Source organism: Onychostoma macrolepis, chromosome 03, assembly GCF_012432095.1.
Source record: "Onychostoma macrolepis isolate SWU-2019 chromosome 03, ASM1243209v1, whole genome shotgun sequence".
Taxonomy (NCBI): domain Eukaryota; kingdom Metazoa; phylum Chordata; class Actinopteri; order Cypriniformes; family Cyprinidae; genus Onychostoma; species Onychostoma macrolepis.
The window spans coordinates 52,510,972-52,530,132 of record NC_081157.1 but is presented as its reverse complement, the minus strand read 5'-3'; the positions used below and the strand labels follow the sequence as shown (position 1 = coordinate 52,530,132).

The 19,161-nt window shown below is 36.6% G+C and overlaps 1 protein-coding gene across 1 annotated transcript in view; it reads right to left on the bottom strand.

Moving 5' to 3' along the window:
- The window catches only part of LOC131536477 (NACHT, LRR and PYD domains-containing protein 12-like), a 52,207-nt gene extending 35,416 nt beyond the window's left edge, over positions 1-16,791 (bottom strand). Inside the window, 1 exon segment of the mRNA XM_058769421.1 lies at positions 16,701-16,791. The gene's annotated coding sequence lies outside the window, so the exon portion shown is untranslated.
- Positions 16,792-19,161: the final 2,370 nt, after the last annotated feature.

Sequence of the window (19,161 nt, the reverse complement as noted above, 5' to 3'; positions counted from 1 at the left end):
CTGCTAATTGAACATGCTAACAGCTGTAGTAGTGTTTGTGTTGTTTCTCTGTTCTTCAGTGAATCTGCTTGTTAACAGCTGTTCATCAGCGTCTGAATTCATCATGTGTTCATTCTCTCTGTCAGGTGGACTATTATTACTAAACTCAGGGGGTAGTCGTGGCCTAATGGTCAGGGAGTCGGGCTTGTACCTGAAGGTTGCCGGTTTGATTCTCGCACCGGCAGGAATTGAAGGTGGGGATTGTGAATGAACAGCACTCTCTCCACCTTCGATACCATGACTAAGGTGCCCTTGAGCAAGGCACCGAACCCCTAATTGCTCCCCGGGTGCTGGAGCAATGGCTGCCCACTGCTCCGGGTGTGTGTTCACTGTGTGTGTGTGTGTGTGTGTGCGAGCGTTTGTTCATAAATCTGTTTATGCACAACTTTTTCTATTATTTTTGAAACACTCAAAATAGAAACTGGTCTATAATTACAAGGGTCCAGTCTAGGCCTATTTCCCTGATAATTTTTGTAATTACTTTAGCTATCTTCATATCTGCTGGTACTTTTCCTTTCTCAAAAGAAAGATTCACAATATGTGCAAACGTAAGTGCAATGATAGTAGCTGCGTCCCGTCAAAACTTTGCTGGGATACCATCCAAGACAGTTCCCTTTTAATTGCACTAACATGACTAGGGCTGCCACAAACGACTTATTTTTATTTCGATTAATCTATCGACTAATTTATCGATTAATATAAACGATTAATTTCCCACAAAAATTTTTTTACAAAAACAATTTTACTTAAGAATATTTTATTAAACCACATGAAATCCAGAAAGTCATGTGGTCAGATGAGACCAAAATAGAACTTTTTGGTGATAATTCCACTAAACGTGTTTGGAGGAAGAAGAATGATGAGTACCATCCCAAGAACACCATCCCTACTGTGAAGCATGGGGTGGTAGCATCATCTTTGGGGTGTTTTTCTGCACATGGGACAGGCGACTGCACTGTATTAAGGAGAGGATGACCGGGGCCATGTATTGCGAGATTTTGGGGAACAACCTCCTTCCCTCAGTTAGAGCATTGAAGATGGGTCGAGGCTGGGTCTTCCAACATGACAATGACCCGAAGCACACAGCCAGGATAACCAAGGAGTGGCTCTGTAAGAAGCATATCAAGGTTCTGGCGTGGCCTAGCCAGTCTCAGACCTAAACCCAATAGAGAATCTTTGCAGGGAGCTCAAACTCCGTGTTTCTCAGCGACAGGCCAGAAACCTGACTGATCTAGAGAAGATCTGTGTGGAGGAGTGGGCCAAAATCCCTCCTGCAGTGTGTGCAAACCTGGTGAAAAACTACAGGAAGCGTTTGACCTCTGTAATTGCAAACAAAGGCTACTGTACCAAATATTAACATTGATTTTCTCAGGTGTTCAAATACTTATTTGCAGCTGTATCATACAAATAAATAGTTAAAAATCATACATTGTGATTTCTGGATTTTTTTTTTTAGATTATGTCTCTCACAGTGGACATGCACCTACGATGACAATTTCAGACCCCTCCATGATTTCTAAGTGGGAGAACTTGCAAAATAACAGGGTTTTCAAATACTTATTTTCCTCACTGTATACTGTATACTTTTTTTTAATATAAAATCAATTAATTGGAGATGCTTTTGATTATTAAAATTTAAAATGGAAACATTAAAATAGAATCCAGAAAATAATGGAAAACAGAACTTTGTAAAGATAAAACTGTAAAACTCAATTAATTAGACAGGCATTTTGATTAATAAAATTTAATTTAACCATTAAAACAGAGTATAGAAAAATGAAAATAGAAAAAACTGAATTTGGAAATAAAAGCGGATTTCATAGGGCCCTATAATTTATATATATATATATATATATATATATATATATATATATATATATATATATATATATATATATATATATATATATAATTTATTTTTTCTTGCTTTTTGTGGTAATAAAAATAGATGTAAGTGTTTTAAAATGACGCAATAATAATTAGTTCAAATAAAGTATCAAAAGCAAGAAATCATATGGTCTTATTGAACAAAACTGTTAAAATACATAATGTATTATAAACAATAGAGCTAATGTACATTACGCATTACAACAAAGGCCTGCAGGAGGCACCGATGGGCTGGCCTGATGATTATTTTTACACATTACTGCGCAATCTAAGCCTTGTTTAATATTGAACAAGCACCATTTAATTCAAATGTCCTCTTAATCTTTAATATTTGGCCATTTCTTTAGGACAGAAATGCTATAGCCACTGTAATTAAATTAATATGTGGACATCAAAACGTTTAAACTCAGAGTGAGGGTTTGAGCTTTGATTTTGAAACCGCAATGTATTCTCTGGTGTTTGTGTAGATTTATAAATGATTTACCTTACAAATCTGATGAAATGGCGCACATTGCGTTCCCAGATGAAGGTTATAATAAACTCAAACTCACAACAACATGCAGAGATGGAGTTCAGATGTAAATGATAAAAGTTTCTGTGGAGCTACTGTGAACGGAGCCGCTGTGAGACACACATACTTAACCTTACACGCATGTAAATAACAGGCTTGTTTGAGATGAGCAAAATCTGCGCAGATCCGTTCACCGGTGATCACCGCGAGATGCATGCCGGTTAGAAAAATGTCCGAGTTAAGTCCGCCTTGCTCTGATGTCATGCTGACGTGTGCCAAAAAGCTCTTGCGACGGCGAGGCGGCTGTGTCGGATTGAGCAGTCGCGCGCAGTTGCTCTCCACCGACTGCGCTGATCAAAAGCATGATGGGAAACGACTGACTGAGGACACAGCTTAATGCTCATTGGTTCAGACAACCGTGATGCTGCATTCTGTTCTAAAATGTTTTATTTTTTAATCTGATTTCATGCTATTATGTCTTTAAATTGTGCACGAATATTCCCAAACACTATGACAGTGCGATCTCTGTGTGAGATGTGTCATATTTTCTATAAAAATCGAAAATACATGTTTGAATTATATATTGATAAATACGCCTTTCGCATGGAATTAAATAGCAAGCACTTTGAGTGTCTTGTTCATCATATTTATATTCATATAAAAGCAACAGAACTATATCATGTTTATCAGCAGCACAGCACATGAGTGAGAATAACGCGATATCTGCCTTTGATCTCGTAGCTATCTGTTCCACTTTGAGAGCTCAGAACTGTCTGTCTTGACTGCACTTATTTCACTCCTCTCCTCACTGCAGCCGCCTACTCTCGCCTAAATTTCAGGCGAGGCGCATCTCAAACAAGCCTAATTAAAGCGCATATACTGTACAAACTTTAACAACATAAGGGCAGATCCATTTTGCGCAGCTGATGACGCTCTGAAGTGAGGCTAAAGGGAACGAGGATATATCATTTCACTTGATTCAATTCCTCCGTCCTCGCGTCTTTTCCGTGCATCCTTCCCTCGCATCCTGAAGGGGTGGAGCCAAGATGCGAGGAAAGGAAGCAAGGAAAGGAAACGAGGATGCACAAATAAGAACTGAGAAACACCCTATGCGTTTTATGGATTCTAGTCCGTGAAATGCGCCACTTCCGGTATTTTAACTAAAAACGACGAATCACGACAGCCCTAAATATGCCCACAATCTCTTCTACCGAAACCTTACGAAAAGAAAAAGAGTTTGGAAATACACCCTTTCTTTCATAAAACCTTCTGACAAATTCAATCTCATATAGCTTCCCTTACTCAGAAGAAGCTGTTCCACTAATTTGGTAGCTACAGATGTAAAGAAGTCATTCAATTTATTTGCAACTATTCTTTTATCATATTCAATCCCTCCATTCACATCTAACCTTATATTAATTGAGGTAGGTTCAGATTTTCTCATTGGCACCATCTTCTTTAAAACCTTCCATTACATTTTAACTGATCTTTAATAAAATTACTCTCTGCTACTTTTTAATTTTATCCTGTACTAAGTTTCTAAATACTTTATAGTTATCAAAATCACCTGGGTCCTTCATCCTCCTATATTTTATATCTGTCCTTCGTCCTCTTATTTCTAGTATTTATTAGCTCACCTATTGACTGATCCATCCAAGGACTGGCTCTTTGTTTAATATGCACCTCATTAAGGGGAGCTAAACTCTTTTAAGAAAAATGGTTCTAAACAGTACCAGAAAAGGGTTCTTCGGCTTGTAACAATAGCAGAACCTTTTTTAGTCCTAAATAGAACCTTTTTTATAGGGTTCCATATAGAACCATGCTTTTAAAATGCTATATGTAAGGGATAATCAACGGCTAGCTGTGCATTAAATGATTTGAATGCACAACATGGAGGCAAAGAACCACCCGACACGCAGCGGACAGTGTTGCCAGATTGGATGGATGATTTCCAGCCAAAAAGCTCACAAAAACCCACCCAAAACTTTAACTGTCAAAATAATGATATAATGTAAATCAAGGTTGATAAGAACCATTTTTAACTCCTTATAACAAAATAATGACGACAAAATAATATGAATATAATGCTAGATAAATTTCCCATGGATCAAATCGGGGGAAATACATTAAAGAGAACTACCAAATATCCACTGGAATATGATGTGCTAGTTGGAGCCTTGTGTGTAAACCACCACTGGACACTCATTGTAGGTTCCTCAGAGCATCCTAAAAAGTGGATCAACTATTCCTTATTAAGATCAATATATATATATATATATTTTTTTTTTTTTTTTTTCCATATGTGGTATTGCATTGTCAAGGTTGTTTATCCAAAGGAAAAGCGATCCCTCTACATAGACCCATTTGGGGCAAAGTCAGTGGATAGAGACAAATGAAGAGATGTAACTAGGTAAGTGCCAATAAGGCATGCTTTTTAAAAAAAAAAAAATATTTGATTGGTGAGTTCATGTAAATTTAATCACTAAATGTAAATTTATAAAGCCTTCATGAGACAGAGGGGTATCAATGTTTCAGGGGGGACATGTGCCACGATAGAGCATCCACTTCAGATGGACGGCACATCTTGTGGGGCTTTGGTGCGCAAAGTAAATTTAACTGCACATTTTGTACTTTTTCTCAGCTATATCCTTTTATATTGTGAATAACACATTTTTTCTCCTAACAGCTATGTGCTTTGAAATAAGCCTGCAATGTTTGAAACTAATGATCAGGGCATAATTGCTATAGACCTTTTTGGGAACGTGGACGTCTCCCCCGATTAGAACGGTGCTTTACATTTCCGGTTTCTAGTCACATTTACATATTTTCAGAGCCGATAATATAATGTGAAACCTATGAAAGTCATTTTAAAAAATCATGTGGCGCCATTGTTTCATCACTTTACAGTGTCGCAATGACCATCTTTTTGCAGTAAAGGACCAGTCATAGTTCAATGAATGGGAAGATGATATGAAGCGACGCGAGGTTAAGCTGCACAGAAAACAGATGAGTGCACATACAGCTCCCGATCGGGGTGAAGTTCATGGGATTTTGTACACAGAATGATAAGAGCAAACATTATTTTAACATATATTATTATTATTTCACACTCAGTATTTTAACTTAAGCGCTGCAAGCCATATATACAGTGCCTGACAAGACAGATTTTCTGATACGCAAAACAAGTACTTTAAAGGAAATCCTTAGCTTACTGCCCAGGGCTCGCAAAATCGCTAGCCCGACGTCCCAGGGCTATTGTGTTTTCCAGTCGGGCTACTAAAATGTATAACCGCCTGCCCGACGGGCTCCTTAAATACAGATCTCCCGCGGGTCCTTAAAAACTCTTAAAGTGAGTTCTATGAAAATTAAGGCCATAACAAGTTTTAAATACGTTAAATGGTATAAGAAATGTCTTAATTATAATTTCAAGAAGTCTTACAGTTGGGGAAGGAAAGACAGAGTCGCGATACAGCAGGATTAAACTTCAAAAGGTAATGATGTCATTGAATAAATATGAGCGCTGCACGCTTCAAGTCAAAACGCGGCGCGGATGTCTTTATGTGAATGTATCTGATTCTGAAGGGAATCAACTGTCCTCAGAAAGAGTCTTTGGTATTTTAATTTAATTTTACCTATAATTCCTGATAAAGCAGCGTTTATAAGCGCGGAGCTGCTTTGTGTACAGCGTTTCCGGGGAAACCACAATATTGCAGCGCTCCTAAAGCGCCACCTCGTGGCAGAGAATGAATTTGCATTTCCAATAAGCCTTTCTTGCTGTTTATGCTCAGATCAATGCAAATATCAACTCATGTTTTTACGCAGCAAACACAGAGTTGTAAATGAGAAAGAAGTTGATGTGCCTTCTAAAAATCTAAACAATTAAGACAGTAATATTTATACGTTTTAAATTAACATAATTTATATGCTTGATTGATCCCTTTTCATAAAAACGGTCTATAGCCTGAAACGCTGTTGTATAAGATTTTAGTTTTTGTGAAAACCTGTATCTGAACTGTAAATCATGTAATTTTATGGCTGAAAACTGTATGTTACCATAGACATTGTCTAACCCCGCTCATTCTGTGTTCATTTTACTTGTGCAGCTGTTAAAATGGGTCATAAATTGCCTTAAATATATTTTTAAAAAATTCTGCAGATACCCTGTAAATAGTGAAATAAAATTCCTTCCTTCATATTTGTTGATATTTGTGTATTGAAAATATTTTTGATTGACATTTAAACTCCTATCTGATTTTCTATATATTAAAAAAAAGAATAATAATAATAAAATAAAATAGTAATTTTTTAATTCGGGCTAGTTAAATTAATTTTTGGGCTACCAAAATCTGAAGAGTACCTGCCCGAAGGGCTACCAGGGATTTTGAAATTTTGCGAGCCCTGCTGCCGTTACTGTGGCAGCCAACAACAGCACAGAAACCTTTATTTTACCCCATTTTAACGGATTTCTATGGAGACCTGAACACGAGAGCACCCAAACGGAAGTTAGAATCCATCATGGCGCCGCTCATCGGTTATTCAGGAAAAAGGTCTATAAGAATGGAAATAGCCAAAAGGCCCTTACTGTGACTGGTAAGTTTTTATTTAAATTATTTTATTTACTTTTTTGCCTTTGAATGCACCCTATTTTGTACATTAATTCAACAATTACTTTCTTACATAGATGACCTGTCTCAGCTCTGTAGGGCTTGTGGCGCTCATTCTACCCATGAGCAGTGGGTAAGTTTAACCAAAATGCCATAGAGGTATAATTTGAATTGTTTTTCACCTTTATTTATATAGCGCTTTATACAATGCTGATTGCATCAAAGCAGCTTTACAGCGTCAACAGGAAAATAGAGGACAACAACAGTCATTTTCCAGCTAAAGTCGTTGATGATTTAGCGATGTCGTCGTCGTCGTCGTCATCCACTTCAGCTCTCTTCCAATAGTGTACAATCAGTCACGTGTCCCCAACTAAGCAAGGCAAAAATGTATTTTCATGTATTAACCAGTGAAATGAACCACTTCTGTGTACACTGTCCTTTGTAGCAGGATTTGATTAGAGCATTAACGTTCATTTGTTTATTTATTTAATTTTATTTCTTTGTTGCATTTTTGTCCAGTACACAAATACACATTTGTACATGTAAACTCATTGTATCTGGCAATAAAAGGGATTGCGATTGTGAAAGAACTTGTGGAGTAGGGCTGCAACAAACTATTATTTTGATAATCGGTTAATCTAACGATTATTTGGAACGATTAATCGACTAATCGTCGATTATTTCACTGATTAATCAGTAGACTTTGTTTGATTATTCAGCTTTTGCAACTAGTTAAAATATGAAGTTACACATATTCTAACATAAATAAAGGTCACTTCAGCTTTAGAAAAGCATATTATGTAATTACAATTAATTGGTAACACTTTACAATAAGGTTCATTAGTTAACATTAGTAAACATGAACTAAGAATGAACAATACTTCTACAGCATTTATTAATCTTAGTTGATGTTAATTTCAGCATTTACTAATGCATCATTAAAATCACAAGTTGTGTTTTTTAACATTGGTAAATGCACTGTGAACTAACATGAACAAACAATGAACAACTGTATTTTTGTTAACCAACATTAACAAAGATTAATAGTTAAATGTAATAAATGCATTGTTCATTGATGTTAATTAATACATTAATGTTAACAAATTATACCTTATTGTAAAGTGTTACCAATTCATTATACAAATAGATGTATTTGGCACACAAAATAAGATGACAGACAGAGACGCTCTCTCACCATTTAATTAGCTACATGGAAAAGTAACTGAATTACACATTTCACATTCTGCCTAACATCTCCTTTTGTAAGTCATATAGATAAGAAACAAAATAAAAGTACGTGATAAGACGCTATTTTAACATGTCTTAAAATACCTTATAGGGTTATGATAACCAAAAACAGTCCTGAGCTAGATCAAGCTTTGATCTCTGTAAACCAAACTATCACTTTAATGAAATTATTTTTTTCCCACTAACAAAAATATTTTATCATTAGCTAGCTCCACACTGGAGAGCTGCTTTACAGAAAATCAAGTTGTAATTCTAACTGAAAGCAACACTGACTTTTTCATGTTTAATACCGTAAAGCTGCTTGAATTAAGGCAATCTATTGCATAAAGTACTAAGTTATATAAATAAACATGATGTGACCAGACCTTACTGGAGTAACGTTACGTTACTGAACTGCAGAGCTCATGCAAACATCCACATCGTTGTAATCAGATGCATTTTTAACTGCTGCTTTCACACTGCTGTCAGTTTTTGTTGTGTTTATTTCGTTACTGAGAGGAAAGCGCGCAATATATATTTACATATTCATCAAACGCCGCTCAGGTTCGGGTGTGTCTTCTTCTCTTGAATTGCATCCAGGAGAGCTGAATTACATTCTTGCGCTACAGCGCCACACTGGTCGAACCGCAGTATTGCAGGCATATGAGATCAAACGATTACTCGACAACAAAAATATTTGTCGACAATTTTTTATTGTCGACGTTGTCGATAATGTCGACTAATCGTTGCAGCCCTATTGTGGAGCATTGATTGAAAGAGTTTGGAAATTTGTCTTCTTCCCTATTTAAACATTGTGGCTAAGAGGTTGCATAGTGTTTTACTAGTACTAGTGGTTACACTTTAAAGGTTGTCTTGGATAGTTAGCAGATGTTATAGTTTTTTTTTGTTTTGTTTGTTTTTTAACATTGTAAAACAAGAAGTGTATGTGGGCAGCCTGCCAGTGTGAGAATGTGTTTTGCCAATGATCCACTGGATCGCAACATAGAACTAGACTTAAACTTTGGGGTGTTATGCAATAACAGTGTTTACATTTATGGGATTCGTTGTGATGATGAGCAATTTGTCTGATCGTATGATCAAATCATCATCATTCAGCAGCATTAGAAGTGCTTTGGCTGGAGAACTACGTTAACTTATTGCGACAGTGAAACTAGATTTTGGCTAGCAAACAGGTCACAATTTAACACAGGCACATTCAAAGAAGCAAAGACGGACTCGTTACACAGCGTACGTTGGGACTTGAGCAAAAAGATTTCCGTCCATTAGCGTCGTTGTGTAGCTCAACGAAATTGTAACCACCGCTTACTATTAAGGCAATAGTATTTTATACAGGTTGGAATCCTGTGTCAAGCTGATGCTGTGTGATTTTGTTTTTACTGATTTTATTTTCGTATGATCTAATTTGATCATTTAGCTTTCATCGACTGTTTGCGAATATATTCACAAGCAGAAAATAACGTTTATATTTCATACTTTTAGAATTAATCGGCTAGTGAACGCAAGTTACAGGGTAACACGTTTACAAAGTATTGCATTTATACAGATTTTCGATGACAGAATAAAGTTTATATTTTACATACTTGTTATCTGAGTTCACCAGCTGGTATTTTATTTGATCATACAAGTTAACACGTTTAATGTAATGTTCATTAGCAGCGTTTCAACTAGAATTTTTCATTTCACTACAATAAAAAAATCAAGTGACAAGCTTCCAAAGTGTTTCTGCGAGAAAATAACGGCAAAACAGCGTAGAAATAACATTTAGTTTTTATATTAATCAAACGAGCCATTAGCTAGTCTCTGAGGAAAATGTACCATGTTTTTACTATAGTAAATATAGTTTAATTATATAGTTTGTAATTAAACCATAGTAGCCCCAAATTTAGGCTAGTTGTCTGAGACTCAATGAAATGTCCTTTAACATCACAAACCATAAAATGTAATCTACTTTTTAGGGCTGGGCGATATGAGCAAAAATTCATATCTCGGTATTTTTTGGCTGATTTTCGGTATACGGTGTATATATCTCGGTATTTTCTACGCTTTTGTATTTGGATTGAAAAAAAAATAAATAAATAAAGTGAATGTAACCATATATGAGGTTTAAAAAAAGGGTTAAAATTACATTATAACATTGCAATCTAAAAACAAAAATAATGCTTTTAAAGCAGAAGTTAAATTTACTGAACTAAAAATGAAAATAATAATAATAACTTAAAAAAAGGCACAGACTAAAAAGGCTGTTTTTATTACCCCATTAAAGTCACTTTAGTTAGTGCTACCATACAAATACACTTCCTTGTAGGTTTAAAATTCTACATATGACACATTTATTGTCCAACTACAAATATTTATTTCAGCAAAATGTATATTTTAGTCAGAATTATTGCGCTCCTATTACATTGCGCGTCTGTTTGGCGTGCATGCACGCGGCGGCGCTCGTTCAATGAAGTCTGTGAAGTTTAGCGGAGAATCGCAAAGCAGTTATGCATTTAGGAAAACGGCGCATCTCAAACACATTAAACAGCGCAAGTAGCATCTCAGCGGCACATGCAGCCTTTCTATCAGAGCCGTTTTAAACTGAAACTAAACTATAGGCTTCTATATCTTATGAGTTTTTAAAGCCCTTCATGTAAAGTTTGTCACGTGTTTAGAACCAATTGTATTATGCACTTTCTCTGCAGTAGCTCAGTCTGTGTCCTCCGCTATATTTTCAGATGCGCTTGTTTTCAAACTACTGTATATCGATATGAACAGTATTGCCTTATATTGTATCGCTTATAAAGAATATACCAATATATCGTACAAACTCGATATACCACCCAGCCCTACTACTTTTACTATAATATTCATTTTCATAAGTAAACAGAGGTCACAAGTTAACACGGGCACATTTCCTTGATTCAGCCATGCTGCATAATGTCATTCCGAGAGTAAAATCCTATTTGAATCCAAAAATCCGCGACTGATTCAGTGTAGCTCGGTAGCTCATTACTGGCGTCCCACAGCGCGACTGTTTTTAGCGCGTGTTCGAAACCCGTGCCAAACAGACATTTTTTTTCTTTCTTTCTGTAATTCAGCCGCTACGGGCGATCCATTAATTTGTAATCATCACAAGAATACCAAAATCGTGTAATGAGCAAGTGTGCATTTATTAGACAGTTTAATATCACGTCAGTTTGAGCTTTCAGAATCTGCGAATCTGCTGTGGTCGTTCCAACACATCTGGAGCGGAGACCTGAACCAGGAAGTTGGTCACCAGATAACACGGAAACCAGTTAAACCGTAAAACCTGCCATGTAAGCGGTCAGATCGACTTGGGTAAAGTTGGTTTTATATTGGCACATTGGACATTCAGTGGACATTCGTAAGTAAGTATGACATTAAAACAATACTTGCCCATTTTGATCGTGTCAGATCGGATATTACCCCGTAAATGCAACTCCTACGTCATTGAAAAGTGAAGTTTTTTTAAAACATGTCACGGTACAGACATACCTGTAACAAATGAAACATCTCTAGATGAGTAGCAGAGTATTAATTTTGTTTGTTTGTGTAAAATAAAAGACGATCTGACGCTGAAATGTGCTGCTGTTGTCAGTGACTACGTTTACATGGACATCAATACTCCGATTTTAATACGATTAAGACAATACTCTGATTAAGAGTCTACCATGTAAACAGAGATTTTTGATTACCTTAATCCGGCTAAAGTCATAATTGAAGTAAACACAAATCGAATTAAGACGTGGAGTATTCCTATTTTAGTCACATTATTGAAGTGCAATAATACGATAAGGTATTAAAGGGGTGGTTTACTGCGATTTCACTTTTTTCATTTTAAATAGTGTGTAATGTTGCTGTTGGTGCATGAACAGTATCTGCAAAGTTGAGGCGCTGAAAGTTCAACGTAAGCGGAGATATCTTTTAAAAATCAGGAAGTTTAATGCCTACAAAAACGACTCCTATGGGACTACAACGAGATACTTTCCGGGTTGCATACGTAAAAAACCCATCAAACCCCTCCCTCCAGAACATGCCAAAAAGGGGGCAAGGCCATGTTCTGCGGCTTTGTCGAAGAGGAAGAGTTATAGTGGAGAGTTGTAGCCATGCCGTCGAAACGGTGTTATTTTCACCCAGCTGTAAGGTCTTCTGTGTTCGGGCTTCCTACGGACGCTGTAGTTCGTCAACAATGGTTAAAATTTATGTTTGATTATGTTCCTGACAATTACAATCCTAATTCAGCTCTCTGTGCTGCTGCGCAGAATCTAGTTCAGTGCTGGATTCACACAGAAACTATTACTAAAACATGGAGCAGTTCCAACTTTAAAACCAGAGGCAGCAGTTGTTGGGCCATAGCCTGTAAGTAAGATTTCATCATTTTAAATGTATTTGCATGTATAATTTCAGACGTAATGTTTTAGTTTTATCAAGGACGTAAACAAATGCCAACGCTGGCTTTAGTAGCCGGTTAGTTAAATGATGTTTCGTGTGTCTTTGACAAACGCATACAAACATTTTGGACCCGAATTTGTAATTATGTACTAATTTTGTAAATGTATTTTCCACGTATACTTTATGACGTAATTTTTCGATTTGATCAAGACCGTAAACACAAGCCGTTTGGTTATAGTAGCCAGTTAGTTCGATGCTATTTTGTGTGTATAAGACAAACGTGTACAAACTTCAGAAAATGATATGTAATCACAACAGCAAACTTCATTCAGAAACGTTTGTAAGAGCCGTGCTTGAGGAAGTTCTGCTTCACTCTCTTCATTACCGCTTTCTGGGTCTGATTCTGGCTCAAACTGATATGGCAATATTGACACCATTATTTACATTTGACCGCAGCACATGCAGCTGTCGCCCGTGAAGGTAATGGGCGTGAAGTTTCCGGACAATGTGCAGTGCGCAGTTTAGCCAATCACAACACACCGGCCCAACTAACCAATCTGAGCCCATCGCCTGTTTCTGAGGGAGTGGTTTCATAGAATCAGGAAGTCAACCGGTCGTTCAAATGACAGAGGAGAAAGCGGCTTACAATAAAGGTGAAATATATGAAAAATAAGGCATTTTTTAACAAACGAAACACGAAGACATGTTATATTGCACCCCATAAACACAATCAAGCAAAGAAAAAAAACAGTAAACCACCCCTTTAAACACCTTAATCAAACTAAAACCGTCGTGTAGGACTTTTCGCCTCAGTCCCGTTCGCTCCATTGAAACCACAGAATTAAATTCACACAAACAGGTCCCTGCCTTTGATATACAATCACTGATGAACGCATTTGGTTTTAATTACTAAAAAAAACACAGACGATGTAACATTATCTACCACCTGAGTATTCGCGAGCTTTCAGCGGAGCTGAAGATCATCACTGTCCTGAAGAATTTGTACTACTAGGTTATATAATTATTTTGATGTAGCCTATAGATGTAACTATTGCATTAAAAACATTTCTATATGAATTCCAATTCCATAAATTAAACTCAATGTAAACATAAATATTCACCTCAGTATACATCTTCTCTAATATTAAATATAACACGATAATGGCGCTAAACATGCACGTTTATGCCATAGTCTGTCTGAATACTCGATTCTGATTGGCTGGCAGGTGTTGATTAAATTCGTTGAACTGCACAGGTAGTTCCAGGTCAGTTTAATCACGTTCTATAGACGGTTTCATCGGGCGCACGCGCCTGGACCTAAGTTAACTTCCGGTCTGTCTTTGTACTTTAACAAACACAGTTAAAGTTAAAGTGATGAGTAATGAAGTTGGGCTCAGGTTGTTGTGCTGTGGGATGTGTTTCCCATACATTTGTCAGTCCCTCCAGTTTTTCGCGATTCCGCGATCGCTGAATACAATGCAAAATAAACAAAATGTCGCATTTTTTTGTGATCCTGCATAATTCGTCATTTAACCGCAAAATAATCGCAAAAAAATTTATGAAAGACCTAACAGAACACAAAATTATAATCATCTAACTGAATTATTTTACGTTACGTGGATTCAGATGTTGTTCACGTGATGACGTCTGTGTATGTGAGCGGTCAGTCAAGAAACAATGGCGGCAAAATTGTCTCACCTGCCTCCTCACATCAGTGCCAAGGACCGGCTAAGCAATATCCCGATATACTGCACGAGCAGGGCGGCGTTTCCGTATGGCGGTATGCAGTTGCCATAGACCTAGCCCAGTCAGGTGTGCCGTGGAAAATTATCCAAACTTCATATCTCTATTATAATTCGTTATTATTATTTTAAATCAGAGGGTTTTAAAAATGTTTAACCAATGATAAGCATTAAAAAGAGCTTGTCAGTGAAACTTCGTAATGCATCTCTCAGCGAAACCTCGTAACTTCATCCGCCTCCATTCAGATTGACGCGCCGCGCACAGCCTGGAGGAGACAGATCTCTGCTTTTTTGCAATGAAAGGGTAAATAAATAATTGATGTTTGAATAGTACAGTGTTTTAGTTACTCAAAAACTATGTCTGTAAAGGCTAATGTTTTTGTGTGCTTGAAGAGCAGAGAAGTAGTTGGTTATTTGCCGTCTAGCCAATATAGCCTACTTTTGCATGTTTTAAATATCATGTGCATAAGCGCTTAATTTGAGATTTTGACGCCCATATAGCTACAATAAACGTTATATAACATGTAAAAGTTGATGAAAGCATATATTGCATGCACTTGCTGCCTCAGATAACAGTTACAGCCGTTCTAATGAGTCATTCGCTGGTCAAAAACTTTAACTCCATTTGAACTTGAATTTCATATAATGTTAAGTGCATTAAGTGCACGCTGATCAATAAAGTCTGATACAATACCAACGCTAACGACGCAGTGTTGTTTAATTATTTAATTTTTTCCCCTTCTATTTTTTTATATATCAATATATAATATATATATAAATATCAATATATCAGAATTTATTAAGAGACCAAAATACCAAATGTATGAATTGGATTTACAAGCAGTATGTACAACTACAATACTTCTTTGTTAATGTTTACATAGGTAAGGTGGAAAAAGGGTCCTAAGGTTGTTTTAAAAGTTAAAATGTTTGAGACCAAAACAAACCAGCTTTATGCATTTTGTTTGTTATTTGTGAATACTGTGCATCTAACATAATACATAATCTGCACATTTAATAAACTCCAGCTGGTTCAAAATCGCATGCGATTAATCGTGGAGCCCTATTGGGGACACTTAATTTCCAGTGATATCGTCGACTTGATTGCACAAATACTATTAGAACTGAACTGAGCTGGATGATGAAATCACTGAATTCAATAATGAAATCCCTTTAAATGAAAATTGAGTGTTTACTATTGTCCTTCTGCACTACCGACACACTATTTTCCTATTTGACACTGTAAAGCTGTTTTGATACGATCTGTATTGTTAAAAGCACTATATAAATAAAGGTGACTTCACTTGAGTTAATTTGGTAAATGTGATATCATAATTAAAAAAAGGAAAAAAAAAGAAAAATAGCAAATTTGTCACAAATTTATGGAAATTACGACCACAAAATCAGTCATTTTGATCGCAAAAATCAGACAAAAAAATCGTGAAATCCTGGAGGGACTGATTTGTTTATTTGTGGCGACCCGCCACGATATCAAAACTGACCGATTTTCCAAAAGGCTTTGTTGAATAAACATGAGCACATAACGCACGTTTAAAAATCAAAACGAGGCGCAGGTGTTTTTATATCACTGTATTTCTGAAGGAACGCTGTCTTTAGAAAATGTTCGATGTCATTTTCATTTCATCTTGCATGTTATATGCCTGATTAAGCAGCGTTTGTAAGCTCAGCACTGCTTGTGTACAGCCCGACAGCCGTTTCCGGGGAAACCTTCTCCCGCTTTAAAGCGCCTCCTGCTGGCATGCGCAGTAACGTTTGTTTATGTTGTTGCTGTTGAAACCGTCTACATTAATGCGCTTCCTATAAACATTGGTAACCGTAGTAACATAGTTACAGTTGAATAGTAATACAGAAAATAGCCGTAATTTGTATCGTTCCGGTCAAATATTGCAGCGCGAATATTATTAACATCTTTAATATGTGAATGCTGGGAAATGACCATGACATAAACGGGATAATCAACAGCTAGTTGTGCATTAAACGATTTGCAACCACCCCACGCGTTCTTCGCCTCCACGTCGTGTATTCAAATCGTTTAATGCACAGCTAGCCGTTGATTATCCCTTACAAATAACACGCACATCACTCTTTATGAACTGAATCAGAAGAGCAGTGGTTATGATGTTACGATCAACGCGGAAGCTCCGACAAAACCGAGTTGAAAAGCTTCGAGTAATGAACAGCTGTGTTGAGCGCTTCACTAGCAGCGACAACATTATCACAATATGACAGAAAAATAAAGATCTATGAACTTACACTCATGCAGCACTCGAAGAAGATCAAGCTGAAAGTATCCTGCACCCGCTCTGGCGGAAGTGACATCCAGTGTTGCCAGATTGGATGAACGATTTCCAGCCAAAAAGCTCACAAAAACCCGCCCAAAACTTTAACTGTCAAAATAATTTGATATAATGTAAATCAAGGTTGATAAGAGCCATTTTTAACTCCTTCTAACGAAATAATGATGACAAAATAATATAAATATAATGCTAGGTAAATTTCCCATGGAATAAATCGGGGCAAATACATTAAAGAGAACTACCAAATATGATTAAAATATGCAGACACTGACAAAACGGCAATCAAGAAATTAACCGATACCCACACATGCATCATTTTAAATGTCAACAGTCAGAATTTAAATGCAAAAAAAGTGCCCAATATAAGTGATCAGAATAAGCAACGTACGTTAATTATTTCACACTCGTTCATGCACACATCATGACAGTCAAAACTGTGTCATTCTGTATGATAATCCGACAAAAAATAAAATTAACAACAACAATAATGCTCTTACCTTCGTGTCGCTCTATAATTTCACACAGAACTAATCTTTCGTGAAGTTCATATTGAACACAATACAGAATTTTGTCAAAACTAACAAGTCCAGCAGCTTTAAAGGATATACCAATCTGGACCGTTTAAAAGATAAAATACACAATCTTATAGATATAAATAGATTTTGATTAAATCATTTAACTGTGCTCTGATTTCGGAGTTGCAGTGATATAGACTCAACATGTAATTCACGTTTGAGAGTTAAAACACTCTCCACTCTTTACCATCGAACTTATATATAGGCATCATGATCTTACGGTTATATATTTAAAATCAGATCCGTTATCGCGCTAAAAACATGTCGCTCATGAATCATCACGTCTGTCTGCTGATGCCTATAGTGATTGGCTAAAAGTGCGGCCGCGACGTCAACATCAGCACCAGTCGTCTTTGCAGTGTGCGCGTGTGTTTATAACGCTGTGATGACTGATTGGATGCATGCAGTAGGGCAGGCTATATATGCACACTTGGGCTTTTAGCCTATACAATTTATATGTTTTGAAAACCGCCAAACTGACCAAAAACCAGCCCAAAGTTTGTCCACCCGCCTAAGCCAATATTTACCCGCACAATCAAATTCAAAACCGCCCAATCTGGCAACACTGGTGACATCAGCGCTCTGTACACTACACAACAGTGAATAGAAAAATGCAATCAAGAATTAAAGAAGTGTTCAAATATCTAAAAAAAAGACAGGAAATATGGAAAGATACAAAATATAATTTTGTAGTAATTAATTATATATATACACCAAATCTATGTTCAATCCACACTCCCGACCAGTAGGTGGCCTTTAAGTTGGTTTGCCAAAACCGCCAAAAACATCAGAAGAAGAAGAAGAAGAAAAAGAAGCCTATGGAGTCAATTTAATGCCGCATATATATGCAAAAGAAAATAAAGTTTTGCAAAAGAAAATAAGTTTTGCAAAGAAAAATAAAGAATTGCAAAATAGATAAATAAAACAGAGCAAAAGCAATGATTTTGCAATACATATTTTCCATGGCCATATCTACTAATTTATTTGCAATGCAGCTTTTATTTTGCGTTTCAGTCAAGTTTGAGCTTGCGATACCGTTTTCCCTTTGCGCTTCACGTTTCTGCGCGTCTCACTTTGTGGCGCTGTTTTGACATGGGGGTGGAGTCAGGTGACGGGGGCGTGTCCAACAGGCCTGGGCATGCCTCCCTGGAAGTGACGTCATCGGCCCGAGACGCAGATCACAGCTGATCCAGGCACCGTCACTGAGCAGAGGCATGCGGGCGGATCGTTTCCTTTTATTCACTAGCTTTAAAACATGCATGTTTTCATTTTATTAACAAATGCATATGTGTATTAGCAACGTTTGCTCAAGTTAAAGAAGTTGTTAATATGAACATCTGCTGTTTATTTCTCTCAATGTGTGCACACTTTTAGAGCATTAAAATGTGTATTGTTTCATCTGGTTAACTAAATGTGCATTAATAGTGCTTGTTTAAAATCTCTTAACCTGTGCACAGCGCTCTTTGTTTACATTAGTTCAGAGTTACTGCTAGTTTTAATGTAAAACTTCACAAACTATACATCATTAAAAAGGTCTAAGACTCAAGCTTCATATCCATCTCGACTTCGTTTTTCATTTACATAACTCCTGGCATAAATTAAGAAATGACTGGCACTGGAAGTTTAAAAAAATGAAGCTTGAGTCTTTTGGTTTAAATTTCGTGGCCACGAGATATTAATGGGTAAACAAACCAGCGTGACCATAGCAACCTGGGATTATCAGAGATGTATTTATTAATATTTTATTTTTAATTAAGAAATTATACAAAATAAAATACATTATTAAATTATTATATTAACACCACCACGGGGTAATTTTACCCATGGCTGTTTTTCAAATAG